The sequence below is a fragment of the Tachyglossus aculeatus genome, chromosome 6 (genome assembly GCF_015852505.1).
Source record: "Tachyglossus aculeatus isolate mTacAcu1 chromosome 6, mTacAcu1.pri, whole genome shotgun sequence".
Lineage (NCBI taxonomy): Eukaryota > Metazoa > Chordata > Mammalia > Monotremata > Tachyglossidae > Tachyglossus > Tachyglossus aculeatus.
The window spans coordinates 40,544,315-40,560,495 of record NC_052071.1 but is presented as its reverse complement, the minus strand read 5'-3'; the positions used below and the strand labels follow the sequence as shown (position 1 = coordinate 40,560,495).

Genomic DNA, 16,181 nt, shown 5'->3' with positions numbered 1-16,181 from the left:
GGGATGGGTCTTTCTCAGCCCAGGACCTTTTAGTGCCTCCTTGGATTCACAAGCCAGGCCCTCCCCGTCAGTCCTCGGAGTGAGTTGGCCTGCCCTGCCCTGCATTTTTCTAGTGTCCTTGGGTCTGGGTTTGAATTGAAATTGGTTGAACGCAGGGGCATGGCATCTCCCCCAGCAAAACCCTAAATGAGATAAGTCCTAATCAAGTGCAGAATCATCCTTTCCAAGGCCCAGGGAGAAAGACAACAGTTCAGTCATGTGCTGTTCCTAGGCAGGACCATGGAATCAAATCCTAGGCAGAGTCCACTCAGCTTACAGTGCCAGAGACACCTTTCCTAGCCCAGGATATCTCTCTCTCTCTCTCTCTCTCTCTCTCTCTCTCTCTCTCTCTCTCTCTCTCTCTCTCTCTCTCTCTCTCTCTCTCTCTCTCTCTCTCTCCCAGTACTAATTGGCAGAGATCAGGATCAAACTTCTGACCTCTTTCCATCTTGGGCTTGGCGTTTAACTGTTCCAAACTGATTATTTATTATCTAAGAGTCAGAGCAAGGGTAGTCAAACCTTGACCCTTTGGGTATTTGACTTCCAAAGTGCAGCTTCCTCCTGCCCTCCCTTAGTGGCAGACAGATCCGATTGCTCAGTTTCCAGTGCTCTGATTTTCAATGCAAAGCACACCGAGTTAGTACTGCTGCTGCCAGCAGAGTGTTTCCATTAGCTTAAGCAATTAAGACTAATAAGGAATGAATGGAATTGATTGATTAACAGAAAGGAATAAAAAATGTGTTGCCTTTTAATAAGTATCGCTGTGTCCTTAATAGTCTACTTTAATAATATTTATCTGCTTTAATATCTTCGAAGATTTGACAACTTGAAAAAGAACTACTGAATGTAATTAGCCTGTGTGGGAAGGAGAGGCTACCCTCGTGCCCATCTCCTAGCCTAACTTGGGCATAAGTCTGGGCAACAGAGAGCCCATAACTCAGTCGACAGCAAACTTCCTTTCTTTGCTTCATGGAAACCATGGTGGACTGAACTGAAATTTCCTCTTTGGCGTTTTTCATGAATTTTCCCAAGCAGAGATGAGAGGGAGAGCAGCGGGTGGCTTAGAGCCAATGGACTTGGAATTTCCTAGGTTCTATCCCAGGTAGCCCAAGATTTTACCTTGAAGCCTAACCCTATCTTTATCCCTTCCCCTGGTCTTTGCATGACCCTAGACCAACCCCCCTTAGATCCCAATTTCACCTTGGAAAAGGAGTGGATAAAAATCTGTTTACCTGGTGCTTTTCAACCCTCTGATCAAAGTGGGGCTGGAGAAAGTTGTGTTGATTCCCCCCAGGGAAAAAAGTCTAACTTAAGTGGAGACTTAGCTTTATAGTTCAGAGATGAGCAAGTAGAAGAATGACTCAGGCTGAGATTCACCACTCCTGCTTCTAAGCCCCCAATCGGAAAGGGCCCAAACCACCCCGCCCCCCTGTCGCGCCACCCTGCCAATCACCGCTTTTCAGCCAGAAAAAGAGAAGGCTAAATAGTGATTTAATTAATCAGTTTGTGGTATTTATTGAGTACAGAGCACTTGGGTGAGTACAACAGAACAACAACAACAACAACGAAAATAATGCATTCCTGACCCTCAAGGAGCTTACAATATAATAGCTACCTACAAAAATGGGAAAGGTTTCTTTGGAGAGTATATTTTCCAGTTATTCTCCATGTCCTCCAGGGACAAAACAAAAGGAATTATTTATAAATACCATTGACGATGATCAATTACTTCATTTGTCTCCCAGCCTCTGCCCTCTCACCCATCCAATCTGTACTACAGGTTACTGTACAGATCATCTTCTTAAAGCATCACATATCTCTCTCCACTCCTCAAAAGCCTCCCATGGCTTCCTTTCTCCCTCTGCATCAAGGAAAAAGCTCCTCACAATTGGCTTCAAGGCTGTCTATCAGCTCACCCATTTTCCTCCTCCTCCCAAGCCCACCTTCTAATTGTACCTGCCATCCACTCTCCCACCTGGCAGCTGAGGGGAAAGACCCCCAAATCTTTATTGACTCGGGGCTGAGGGAGGGATGAGAAAGATCAAGGAATGAAGCTTTCCGGACAGGGTTCACTGCTTGTTGATGGGAAGAAGACTGTCTGGAATTCAGCTAAAATATATTTCTCTGGAATAATGCAGTTTTTTCCTTAGACTTGGAAGTTGAGAATCCACATCATCTCCAGGGGTCTCCTTTTTTTTAGTCTCTCATCACCCAACCCCATTTCCCCCACTCATGCCTCTTCAGCCCTTTCACATCACGTAAGCACTTGGGTACTTCCACGTACCTATGGCCCTCATGTACAAATCTTTATAATAATAATAATAATAATGATGATAGCATTTATTAAGCACTTACTCTGTGCAAAGCACTGTTCTAAGCACTAGAGAGGTTACAAGGTGATCAAGTTGTCCCACGGGGGGCTCACAGTCTTAATCCCCATTTTACAGATGAGGTAACTGAGGCACAGAAAAGTTAAGTGACTTGCCCAAAGTTACACAGCTGGTAATTGGTGGATCCGGAATTTGAACCCATGACCTCTGACTCCAAAGCCCGTGCTCTTTCCACTGAGCTACGCTGCTTTACACGTTGCTTCCCCCTCCTTCCTATTTTAGTGTCGGTCTTTCCTACTAGACGGTAAGCTCTTCGAGGGCAGGAATCATCAATCAATCAATCAGTGGTATTTATTGAGCATTTACCGTGTGCAGAGCACTGTGCTAAGTGCCTGGGAGAGAACCATGCAACAAGAGTTAATGGACATGTTCCCTGCCCACAGAAAGCTTACAGTCAAATTCAAATAAATTACAGAAGGGGAAATGGCAGTCTATAAGGATATGTACAAAAGTGCTTTTGGGGGTAGGATGAATAGCAAACTGCTTAAGAGGCACAGACCCAAGTGCTTAGGCCCAAGTGAGAAGCAGCATGGCCTAGTGGATAGAGCACGAGCCCGGGAGTCAGAAGGTCATGGGTTCTAGTTCCGCCTCTGACACTTGTCTGTTGTGTGACCTTGGGTAAGTCACTTCACTTCTCTGGGCCTCAGTTCCCTCATCTGTAAAATGGAGATTAAGACTGTGTGCCTTATGTGGGACAGGGACTGTGTCCAACCCAATTATCTCATATCAACCCCATCTTTCAGAAGAGTGCCTGACACATAGTAAGCGCTTAATGAATACCATTATTATTATTACTGTTATTATGGGACATTGAGAAAGGAGAGCAAATAGGGGAAGTGAAGGCTTAGTCAGGGAAGGCCTCTTGGAGGTGATATGATTTTTGTGGACTGCACGACATCTATTATTCTCTCTCAAGTGCATAGTATAATGCTGTTCTCAGTGCAAGCACTCAGTAAATGTTATTGATTGATTGAGGTGAAACTTAATAATTGTGGTATTTGTTAAGGACTTACTATATTCCAAGCACTGTATAAGCAGTAGAATAGATAAAAGATAATCAGGTCCCACATGGGGCTCACAGCCTAAGTAGGAGGGAGAACAGGTACTCATTCATTCAATCGTATTTGTTGAGCGCTTACTGTGTGCAAAGCGCTGCAGTAAGTGCTTGGAAGAGTACACTATAACAATAAACAAACACATTCCCTGCCCACAATGAGCTTACAGTGTAGAGGATTGAATCCCTATTTTACAGGTGAAAAAACTGAGGCATAGAGCAGTTAAGTGACTTGCCCAGGTGGATCCAGGATTAGAAATCATGTTCTCTGACTCTCAGGCCTGGCCTGTCTTGTATGTAGTGTATAATATTCCTCTTACGTCTTGTATCTACAGGGAGCCAAATGCCCTCTCGGGACTGATCCAGAGCTTGTTGATGGATTTCGGAGCCCAGGTAGGCGAATACTTCTGACAGCCCATTGCCCGAGTCCTGGGGTGGGCATCGGGACATCGGCACGTCCTCCCCTCCTGGCAGGCAGGCTGTTCTCGCTCTTGCCGTGGCCAGATGCCTTGCTCCGTCTTCATTTTATTTATGCCAGGCACTGTACTAAGCCCGGGATAGATACAAGATAATCAAGTTGGATACAGTCCCTGTCCCACATGAGGGTCATCTAAATCAGACAGAGGAGGATTTAATCCCCATTTTATAGAGGAGGTAACTAAGGCACAGAGAAGTTAAGTGACTTGCCCAAAGTCACCCAGCAGACAAGCAGCACAGTCAGGTTTAGAACTCAGATCCTCTAACTCCCAGACCCAGGCTCTTTCCACTAGGCCACCAGGCTTCCCATGTTCTATTTAGTGCTTTTATCACTAAAGCACCTTACTTTATTACTTACTTATTTTAATTTGGCCCTCCCAAACACCCCTGCAAGGTAGGATCAGCTATTGTAATCCTATTTTATTGAGTGAAGAATGAGGCACAGGGAGGTTAAGTGACTTGCCCAAAGTTTCACAGTAGAAAAGTGGCAGAGCCAGGACAAGCTGATATCCAGGTCTGCAGTTCTTCTACCACGCCATACCTCCTCCCCACCCCTGGGCCCGATCCTCCTGGTATTGTTAGGGCTTTTTATTCTCCAGTCACTCAATCAGTGATATTTATTGAGCACTTACTATGTGCAGAACACTGTACTAAGTGCTTGGGTGAAGACACTACAACAGAATTAGTGGTCACATTCCCTGCCCATAATGAGCTTATAGTCTAGAGGAGGAGACAGGTGTGAATATAAATGAATAATTTATAATATATAATATAAGGATACAGTGTGGCTCAGTGGAAAGAGCATTGGCTTTGGAGTCAGAGTTCATGGGTTCGAATCCCAGCTCCACCAATTGTCAGCTGTGTGACTTTGGGCAAGTCACTTCACTTCTCTGGGCCTCAGTTACCTCAACTGTAAAATGGGGATTAAGATTGTAAGCCCCCTGTGGGACAACCTGATCACCTTGTAACCTCCCCAGCACTTAGAACAGTGCTTTGCACATAGTAAGCGCTTAGTAAATGCCATTATTATTATTATTATTATTATTATTATTATACATAAGTGCTGTGGGGTTGCGGGTGGGGTGAATATCAAAGATCTAAAGGTAACAGATCCAAGTGCGTACACCATGCAGAAGGGAGAGGGAGTCAGGGAAAAGTCAGGGGCTTAATTGGGGAAGGCCTCTTGGAGGAGATGTGACCTAGATAATGCTTTGAAGGTGGAGAGACTGGTGGTCTGGCATATATGGAGAGGGAGGGAGTTCCAGACTAGGGGAAGGCTGTGGAGAAGGGGTCAGTGGCGAGACAGACGAGATCGGGGAGGGATCACTGCATCCTCTCTCTTCTGCCCTGGCCCAGGAGAGGGTGCAGTGTGTGGGGAATCAGGAAGGGGAGACTTTAAGGACAAGCTATGCCCACAGAGGTGTAAAGTAACAACCCAAAAAAGGAGAAATGGGAAGTGTCCCCTCTTCCCCTGACTCATCAGCTCAAGCTGATCCAGGTCTGGTGGGAGCCTGATGTGGCTCCCGGAGCAGCATTTTTTGGCTGGGAGAGGAAAGAGTGAGGGAAAGTCCCAGCAACCTTTGGAAGAAGATGCATGCAAAGGTGCCACATTTGTGCAGCTCAGTGCCCCGCCACCTTGCTGTGGACTCCCTCCCATTCCAGAGACCCTGGCAGTGGGGAGTTCCAAACCCAGCTTAAAGTTCCAAACCCGGCCTAAATCTAGCTGGGATTTTCAGCCCAGCACAGTCCAGTTCCTAGTCTGGTCAGCTCGAGACCTCTGGGTTATGGGAAACCGGACCCACGCTGCCCAGATCGAGCCTGGCCACGGTCCTGGCACAGCAGCAAGGCTACAGCCATCGAGCCTGGGGGAAGCCAGGTTACACAGGCCGTGCCAGTGGCCAATCAATCAATCGTATTTATTGAACACTTACAGTGTGCAGAGCACTGTACTAAGTGCTTGGAAAGTACAATATAACAGGGTTGGTAGACACATTCCCTGCTCATATGAGCTTAAGGTCTCAAGGGGGAGACAGACATGAATATAAATAAATTATGGATACGTACATAAGTGCTGTGGGGCAGAGGGAGGGGTGAATAAAGAGTGCAAATCCAAATGCAGGGCTGATGTAGAAGGGAGTGAGAGAAGAGGAAATGAGGGCTTAGTCAGGGAAGGCTTCTTGGAGGAGATGTGCCTTCAATAAGACTTTGAAGCTGGGGAGAGTAATTGTCTGGGGTCACATACCAGGCTCGGCGGGCATTGCCACATGCACAGTCACCTGCCCAGGGTCTAGCAACCCATGGCAAATTCTTAGATGCTACATTGCCCCCGACAGGAGACCAGGAACCCCACCCAATTTGGCCACTTCCATGCCCCTGTCCAAGCCGGACTGACAGGCTGAGCCCAGTTGGTTGTTTTCCCTCAGGCCCATTGGCCCTGGGGTTCTGAACCTCGAGGGACATAGGGGCTGAGTCCGAGGCAGGCTGAACCTCCACAGAGTTCGGTTTGAGAAACACTGCCCCGGGGAACAAAATAGTGACATTCAGAATGAAGAAGAACAAAAGAAACTCGTTTCAGGTTTCGCAACACTTCCTTTTCTAAGTGGGAGAGGAGGGACTGTAAATGGCAGACGAGAAGCATCAGGCAGGCAGCCTCGTGGGGCTGCCCAAGGCAATCCCCAGTTTCAGCCCCATCCCGAGTCATTCGGTTGTATTTATTGAGTGCTTACTGTGTGCAGAGCACTGTACTAAGCACTTGGGAGAGCACAACACAACAATAAAAAGACACATTCCCTGCCCACAACAAACTTACAGTCTAGTTGACTCAGTATCATCTCCAGGCCAGACACCATGTCCCCTTCACTTTTCATTTCAAGCACAAACACAGCAGAATACTTTCTTTGCCATTTTGACCCACCCACCACTTACAGTTTGAGGGAAACTAGTGTGGGTTTTACCCCATATTTTCATGACCTGCCTGGGCCGGTACTTTGTGGTTTTGTTTTTTTTTTGTATGGTATTTGTTAAGCGCTTACTATGTGCCAGGCACAATACTAAACTGCTGAGATAGATACAAGCTAATCAAGTTGGACACAGTCCCTGTCCCACATAGTGCTCACAGTCTCAGTCCCCATTTTACAGAGGAGGGAACTGACACACAGAAGTTAAGTGACTTGCACAGGGTCACATGGGAGACATGAGACAGAGCTGGGATTAGAACCCAGGTCCTTCTGACTCCTAGGCCTGGGCTGTATTTTCCCTCAGGGTGGGGGTCCAGGGAGGCCAGTTCTGCTGCCACTGCTGCTTGGAAGTCCTTTGGACTCCCTGCAATCAGATCAGCCCCAGGGCTCTTTTCTCAGCCATGCAAACCAAGGCAGCTGGAGGGAGTTAGGTTAGGGCCGGCCAATGCAAACAAAGGAGGCACAGGTACCCAGAGTACACCTGGCCTGTTCAGCATGGAGATGGGTAAAGGCACCTAGGACTGGCATGGTTTAGGGGATAGAGCCTGGGCCTGGGAATCAGAAGGATCTGGGTTCTAATCCCAGCTCCGCCACATGTCTGTTGTGTGCCCTTGGGCAAGTCACTCTGGGCCTCAGTTACCTCCTCTGTAAAATAATAATAATAATAATAATGATGGCATTTGTTAAGCGCTTACTATGTGCAGAGCACTGTTCTAAGCGCTGGGGGAGGATACAAGGTGATCAAGTTGTCCCACGTGGGGCTCACAGTCTTAATCCCCATTTTACAGATGCGGTAACTGAGGCTCAGAGAAGTTAAGTGACTTGCCCAAGGTCACACAGCAGACATGTGGCAGAGCCGGGATTTGAACCCATGACCTCTGACTCCAAAGCCCGGGCTCTTTCCACTGAGCCACGCTGCTTCTCTAAAATGGGGATTAAGTGTGTGAGCCCCATGTGGGACAGGGACTGTGTCCAACTTGATTAACTTGTATCTATCCCAGTGCTTAGAACAGTGCTTGGCACATAGCAAGCACTTAACAAGTACCGTAATTAATTAATTACTTAAGCCAACCTCTCCACTGCCCCATGCCAGGTGCTGCCCAGGTCTAGCTCCAGTTCTGGTTCTCCAAAGTGTTTCTGAGCAACGAAGTTGCGTTCTCAGTTAGTGTGGCTCCTTACTGCCTAGTGACCTTTCTGGCCAGTGTCCATCACCCATCAGGTTCATGCCTGTCTGTCCAGCAGAGCTCTGGCCGGTGGGGGAGAGTTTTCCTGGTGAGAGGCCTAGTTTGCACAAGGCAATCCTACTGTCAGTGGAAAATATTTTTGCTACATCCACAAATTCCTCACCAGCCATGATGAAGTCTGCCTTGGCGAGCTCTCCATAGGGGGATTTGCTACAGTGATCCAAACTCCTTTGCCTCTCTTTTCCCCGCCCACTCTGGCTGCAAGCTGGCTTGGGCTTCCCTCGGGGAGACAGTAGGGAAGCGGACAAGGCTGGGGTCTGGATACATTCAGAATGCTATCTGTCATTCAGCAGATGTCCCGATTCTGATTTCCCATACTAGTGGTACGTGGCTCCAGAAACATGAAGCTTGTCTGCCTTGGGCAATCCCTGCTCATGAAGCTTGGCACTTATGATTTAGGTTTGCCCCAGGCAGATTCAGGTCATGAAGAGAATATTCCACTAGAAAATTCCTTTCCCAAAATACGCCTGCCTCCCCCGCTGCCCCCGGACCACAAAAAGGCCCTGTGGGATCCCAGAGCAAACTGTAATCTCACCCTCCATCCACCCTGCCCCTACAGCCCCTCCCAGTCACTCCTTTCCAGGATCCTTGACCCTCTTCCTATTAGTGGTGGGGAAGATGCATCCAGCTCACTCTCTCTCCTCCCTTTCCTCCTCTCCTTCATTCCCCCCACCACTCCCACAACCACACACCAGACTGTCATTCCCTCAGCTTCTAAAGGCTGGGACAGAGATCAACAACCTCCATCCCCAGACCTTACCCTTCCTGCCTCCACCACACAGCCCCTTTCCATTCTCTCAGCCCCTCCTCTGATCCAAGCTCTAACCACCTCACATCGTCATTCCTGCTACAGCCGCCTTGCTGGTCTCCCTGCCTCCAGCCTCGTCCTCCCCAGTCCAAACCAGTCACCTAGAATCATTTTCCCAAGGGGTCATTCTGACATGGATTCTCTTCTCTGAAGTCAACAGTGACTCCTGATTGATGCTTACCTTTAATTAAAATTTGTGACTACCCATATCTCTCCCCTGACTTAGCCGCCTTCATCTCCTTTTCTGCCCCAGTGATAGCTCTCCCCTCTAGCCGAGCAATCCTTCTGACCGTTCTCCAAACATGACTGAGCTATTGAACATACACCAAGTACCCTACCTGGATGGCCAGACATCATCTTCTACCCCACACCATATCTCTCTCCTCCCTCAGGGCTCTACTAAAGCCCACCTCTTCAAGGAAGCCAGGAAAATGAATCTCAATTTAGCTTTAGTCATTAAAAAGAAACCCCATTCAGCTTCTCTGCCACTGGAGCCCCAAGGTCTACTTTATGAGAAAGATGCCCCCCTGCTCACTCCTTCCACCATCTGGGGTTCCCATCCTGCCTGCTGAAGTGACAATCATGCCTCACCCACATTTAGAATGCTGGGAAGGTTATGGCTGTGGTTGTTCATTCATTCATTCAGTCGTATTTATTGAGCACTTACTGTGTGCAGAGCACCGTACTAAGCTCTTGGGAACTACAAGTCGGCAACATATAGAGACAGTCCCTACCCAACAATGGGTGGCCCCACCTGAGTGGTGAGGAGCCTGAAAACGGCTCTTTCAGCAGCAGCAGGGGGCCAGGGAATCTCAAAGATCAATCAGTCTGTCAAAGGTATTTATTGAGTGCTTATTGTGTGCAGAGCACCATACTAAGCTCCTGGGAGGGTACAATATAACCGATTTGGTAAACGTGTTCCCTGACCACAAAGATGCCAACATCATCACCATGTTCCATTAGAAAGTTGAAAGATCTGATTGGGGCAACTTTTATGGCATTTCACTGCACTGCATCGCTGGCAAGATTGTAGCCAGAGTCCTTTTGGACCAGCAACAGATAAATAGTACGGATGGCCCACTCCCAGAATTCCAGTGTGACTTCACATCATAATGTGACACAGGGGGACAGGATCAGTGAAACATGTCAGACCCAGGAGAAACGCAGCGTGCAGAAACCAAGAGCTTTGCACTATCTTTGCAGATCTTCCAAAAATCAATCGATCAACCCATCAGTGATATACATTGGACACTTAATGTATGCAGAGCACTGTTCTAAATTCTTGGGAAAGTACACTGCAACAGAGAAGCAGGGTGGCCTAGTGGACGGAGCATGGGCCTGGGAATCAGAAGGACCTAGGTTCTAATCCTGGCTCTGCCAGTTGCTTGCTGTGTGAACTAGGGCAAGTCACTTGATTTCTCTTTGCCTCAGTGTCCTCATCAGTAAAATGGGGATTACAGATATCTTCTCTCTCCTACTTGGGCTAAGAGCCCCATGTGGAACATGGACATTGTCTGTCCTGATTAACTTTTTATCTACCCCAGAGCTTCGAACAGTGTTTGACACATAGTAAGCGCTTAATAAAAACCATCATAATAATAATAGATAAGGAAATGGAAAATCAAATCAAGAAGGCCAGCATATCCCTTGGGAGGCTCTCAGCGAGATAGTGGCATCGTGTTTCAGATCTAACAAAAGGTATCCAGAGCTGTAGCGCTGTCCAGCCTTCCCTATGATTGGGAGATCCAGGCCTACCACAAATACCACATCTGGCTCTTCAGACGACGCCACCAGGTTTACTTCCAGGTCACGCTCAAAGTCAAGTGGCTAGATAGGATCACAAACAAGAGGGTCCTATGACCACACCAGTCTCTGAGCGTCAAAATAACGCTCACCTTAATGCAACTCCTCTGGGAGGGGCGCATGAGGAGAATGGAGGGCAGTAGGGTACCCAAAAAGCTGCAGCAGGATAAGCAGAAATGGGTGACAAAGGTAGGATTTAAGGGTGCAGCCTCAATCAGCGTGGCATCACAGCTGAGAGCAGGGAGAAACCTGGAGCAGAAAGACTAGCTTGGCACATTGCCATCAAGAAAGGGGCGGCTCTTTTTAAGGAGCAGTTTTGACAAGATTGTGAACAGAGGCAAAAGTGAAAACAGCACCAGTTGTTGCAAGCTGCCAAACTGACAGCACAGTCAGTCAGCCAGTCAGCCAGTCAGTCGTATTAATTGAGCACTTACTGTGTGCAGACAACTGTGCTAAGCATTTGGGAGATTATCCTAAGCAGTGTGGCCTAGTGGAAAGAGCCCTGGGTTCTAATAATAATAATAATAATGATGGCATTTATTAAATGCTTACTATGTGCAAAGCACTGTTCTAAGCACCGGGGAGGTTACAAGGTGATCAGGTTGTCCCACATGGGGCTCACAGTCTTCATCCCCATTTTACAGATGAGGGAACTGAGGCCTAGAGAAGTGAAGTGCCTTGCCCAAAGTCACACAGCTGACAAGTGGTGGAGCTGGGATTTGAACCCATGACCTCTGACTCCAAAGCCCGGGCTCTTTCCACTGAGTCACGCTGCTTCTAATCCCAGTCCACCGCTCACCTGCTGTGTGATCTTGGGCAAGTCATCTGCAAAATGGGGAAAACTGTTTCCTCCTACTACTTAGACTTTGAACCCCATGTGGGATCTGATTATCTTGTATCTACCCCAGTGCTTAACAAATACAGTAATAATAATAAGAAGAATAATAACACTAGAGTAGGTAGTCATAATCCGTACCCTCGAGGAGTTTACAATTTAGCAGGCACAAGAAAGTACAATCATTATCTGTGGATTAGCCTGTGATTCCCAAATTAGTCTCTTCATAATCACACACACACACACACACACACACACACACACACACACACACGCAAAAGTTCTTGTCAGCTGTGGCAACTTCATATTTAGTCATTACAATCACATCAGTACCTTCTCAACCTATTTAAATATCTATGAGCCATTAAGTTCACTCTATTCTCCATATTCTTGGTGGGGAACAGTGGAGTAGATGAAGTAGTCAGTAATTCCCCAAATTGCTGGGCTTTTGGGGCCACCTCAACAGGGTCCCAGAAACCTCCCTACTATAATGAAACCTCGAGCTTCTTGTATCCATCAGCTCAGGTTTCAGACTCTGATTTAATAATGCAGCCCGAAATCCCACATGCCAAAAGCCAGGAATGACCTACATAGTTCTAGGTTTGGGTACTTTGTTTTCTAAGGTGTCTTTTTCTGGGTTCCTGTCATCGGTGGGCTTTGACTCTTTTTTGGTGTCTATGTATTTGTGTTTGTTTGGTGTCCCAAAGTGTTAACTCCTTGAGGACAGAAGCTGTCAGCCGCTTCCTTTGTATGCCTTATGTAGAGCTAGGTATTACCACAGACTGACCGATTCATAAGGAAGTACCATGTATGGTGTCAGGCAAGCTGTTAGCAGTTTGTCAGAGTTTATTAATATTGCATTAGCTTCATTGGCCGCAAATGTGGCCCTTTTCTTGCCTTCCCCACCCCCTCCTGTTTCCTGTCAATTTTTACCTTTCCTTTATTTTTCTTTTCTTTCACCCTCACTCTTGTCTCTGTCTGTCTCACATGTACACACACACACACACACACACACCTGCCCCCCCACATCTTTGCCAGTCTCCTTCATCCACACATTCATTCATTCATTCAATCGTATTTACTGAGCGCTTACTGTGCACAGGGCACTATACTAAGCACTTGGAAAGTACAATTCAGCAACAGACAATCCCGACCCAAGAACGGACTCCCAGTCTAGAAACAAAGCAAGTAGAGAGGCGTCAATAGCATCGCTATAAATAAAATTATAGATATAGGCACATCGTTAATAAAATAAATAGAATCATAAATATGTGCATATATACACAAGTGCTGTGGGGCAGGGAGGGGGATAGAGCAGAGGGAAGGAGGAGCAGAGAAAAAGTGGGGCTCAATTGGCTTCCCAAACCACCTTTCTCATTATTGTCCACATGGACTGAAATAGCTTTCAGCCCATTGCCTGACTTCCTGCAGGTTGAAGCAGTGTGGTCCAGTGGATAGAGCCCTGGCCTGCGAGTCAGAGAACCTGCATTCTAATCCTGGCTCCACCACTTGTCTGCTGTGTGACCTTGGTCAAGTCACTTCACTTCTCTGTGCCTCAGTTACCTCATCCGTAATATGGGGATTAAGACTGTGAACCCCATTTGGGACCGGCTCCAAACTGCTTAGTTTATATATACTCAAGTGCTTAAGACAGTGCCTGGCCCCATAGTAAGTGCATAAAAAATACCAGTGGAAAAAAAACAAATCCAGGACTGATTCAACTTGGTGATTCTGCTGGCAGGATCTATTCTAGCCAACCTGGAGTTCCCAAATCATGAGGCATTGTCTCAGTGCAGGTCTAGGGCTCTGGTTTGATCTGCAGTAGCCCAAGGCACTCCCTAGCCCACGGACATTAACCCAAAGCTCCAGAGAAGCCACAGGCTTCGGGAGCAGGATGCTCTGACTGGTTCATATCCCCAACAGGAGTTTTCCAAGGGAGCACGGCCTGTCCAGACCTTCCCTAGGCCTCCTGGAGACAAACCGCTTTCCGATACTGTCAGCTGCTGCTGCTGACACGACTCTCTCACACACATAGAGACACCACTTCTACATGCTCGGACACGCAGACATTCGCTCAGACAAACGGACCCATGTGCTCACATATTTTATTTGTACATTTTTACTATTCTATTTATTTTATTTTGCTCATATGTTTTGTTTTGTTGTCTGTCTCCCCCTTCTAGACCGTGAGCCCGCTGTTGGGTAGGGACTGTGACTATTGTTATATTGTACTCTCCCAAGTGCTTAGTACAGTAAGCGCTCAACAAATATGGTCAAATGGATGAAAGAATAATAATGATAATAATAATGATGGCATTTGTTAAGTGCTTACTGTGTGCCAAGCACTGTGTGGTGGCAGGAGGAATGGGAGTGGTAGAGATAGTGGCATTGACAGTGGGAAAGACAAAGATAGTGATATAAGAGATCTATATGTTGCCAACACGAGAAGCAGCGTGGCTCAGTGGAAAGGGCATGGGCTTTGGAGTCAGAGGTCATGGGTTCAAATCCCAGCTCCGCCAACTGTCAGCTGTGTGACTTGGGCAAGTCACTTAACTTCTCTGTGCCTCAGTTCCCTCATCTGTAAAATGGGGATGAAGACTGTGAGCTCCCCCATGGGACAACCTGATCATCTTATAACCTCCCCAGCACTTAGAACAGTGCTTTGCACATAGTAAGCACTTGATAAATGCCATTATTGTTATTATTTTTATTACAACTTGTACTTCCCAAGTGCTTAGTGCAATGCACCACACACAGTAAGTGCTCAATAAATACGATTGAATGAACGAATACAGAGAAACACCTCCTCACACTCACACTCAGACACACAGCTGAAGCAGTGAGGCCTAGTGGAAAACACATGGTCTTGGGATGACCTTGGGCAAGTCACTTAATTTCTCTGTGCCTCAGTTCCCTCATCTGTAGAATGAGGATTCAATATCCGCTCTCTCTCCTACTTAGACTGTGAGCCCCACGTGGGATCTGGCTATCTGGTATCTACCCCAGCGCTTAGTACACAGTGCTTGGCACATAATAAGTGCTTAACAAACACCACAATTATTATTATTATTGTTATTGTTAATAATAACCACTCACCCTACCTCCAAAACCATCTTCAACTGCTCCCAGCCAGACTGTCTGGCGTGAGATCTGTGCTGATTCTGCTACTGTCGCCGCCCCCTGCCACTGTCTTTGTCTTTGCCACTGTCAATGCCACTATCTCTACCACTCCCATTCCTCCTGCCACCACACAGTGCTTGGCACACAGTAAGTGCTTAACAAATGCCATCATTATTATTATCATTATTATTCGTTAATCCATTCAACCATGTTTATTGAGCGCTTACTGTACTAAGCACTTGGGAGAGTCCAATATAACAATAGTCACATTCCCTGACCACAACAAGCTTACAGTCTAGACGGGGAGACAGACATAAATAGAAATAAATAAATGACGGTTTTGTCCATAAGTGCCGTGGGGTTGGAATCATCATCGTATCTTCGTATTTATTGAGCGCTTACTGCGTGCAGAGCACTGTACTAAGCACTTGGGAAGTACAAGTTGGCAACATATAGAGACGGTCCCTACCCAACAGCAGGCTCACAGTCTAGAAGGGGGAGACAGACAACAAAACAAAACATATTAACAAAATAAAATAAATAGAACAGTAAATATGTACAAGTAAAATAAATAGAGTAATAAATCCGTACAAACATATATACAGGTGCTGTGGGGAGGGGAAGGAGGTAGGGCGGGGGGGTGGGGAGGGGGAGAGGAATGGGGGGACTCAGTCTGGGAAGCCCTCCTGGAGGAGGTGAGCTCTCTGTAGGGCTTTGAAGGGAGGAAGAGAGCTAGCTTGGCAGATGTGCAGAGGGAGGGCATTCCAGGACAGGGGGAGGACGTGGGCCGGGGGTCGACGGCGGGACAGGCGAGAATGAGGCACGGTGAGGAGGTTAGTGGCAGAGGAGCGGAAGGTGTGGGCTGGGCTGTAGAAGGAAAGAAAGGAGGTGAGGTAGGAGGGGGTGAGGTGATGGACAGCCTTGAAGCCAAGAGTGAGGAGTTTTTGCCTGATGCCTAGGTTGATGGGTAGCCACTGGAGATTTTTGAGGAGGGGAGTAACATGCCCAGAGCGTTTCTGCACAGAGATGATCCGGGCAGCAGCGTGAAGTATGGATTGAAGTGGGGAGAGACAGGAGGATGGGAGATCAGAGAGGAGGCTGATGCAGTAATCCAGTCGGGATAGGATGAGAGATTGAACCAGCAGGGTAGCGGTTTGGATGGAGAGCAAAGGGCGGATCTTGGCGATGTTGCAGAGGTGAGACTGGCAGTTTTTGGTGACGGATTGGATGTGAGGGGTGAACGAGAGAGCAGAGTCGAGGATGACACCGAGGTTGCGGGCTTGTGAGACGGGAAGGATGGTAGTGCCATCAACAGTGATGGGGAAGTCAGGGAGAGGGCAGGGTTTGGGAGGGAAGATAAGGAGTTCAGTCTTGGACATATTGAGTTTTAGATGGCGGGCAGACATCCAGATGGAGATATCTTGAAGGCAGGAGGAGACACGAGCCTGAAGGGA

The 16,181-nt window shown here is 47.4% G+C and overlaps 1 protein-coding gene across 1 annotated transcript in view; it reads left to right on the top strand.

The window, feature by feature from the left end:
• Window positions 1-3,823: 3,823 nt before the first annotated feature.
• The window catches only part of LOC119930087, an 84,909-nt gene continuing 72,551 nt past the window's right edge, over window positions 3,824-16,181 (top strand). The window contains exon 1 of the mRNA XM_038748544.1: window positions 3,824-3,876. The gene's annotated coding sequence lies outside the window, so the exon portion shown is untranslated. The remainder of the gene's footprint in view (window positions 3,877-16,181) is intronic.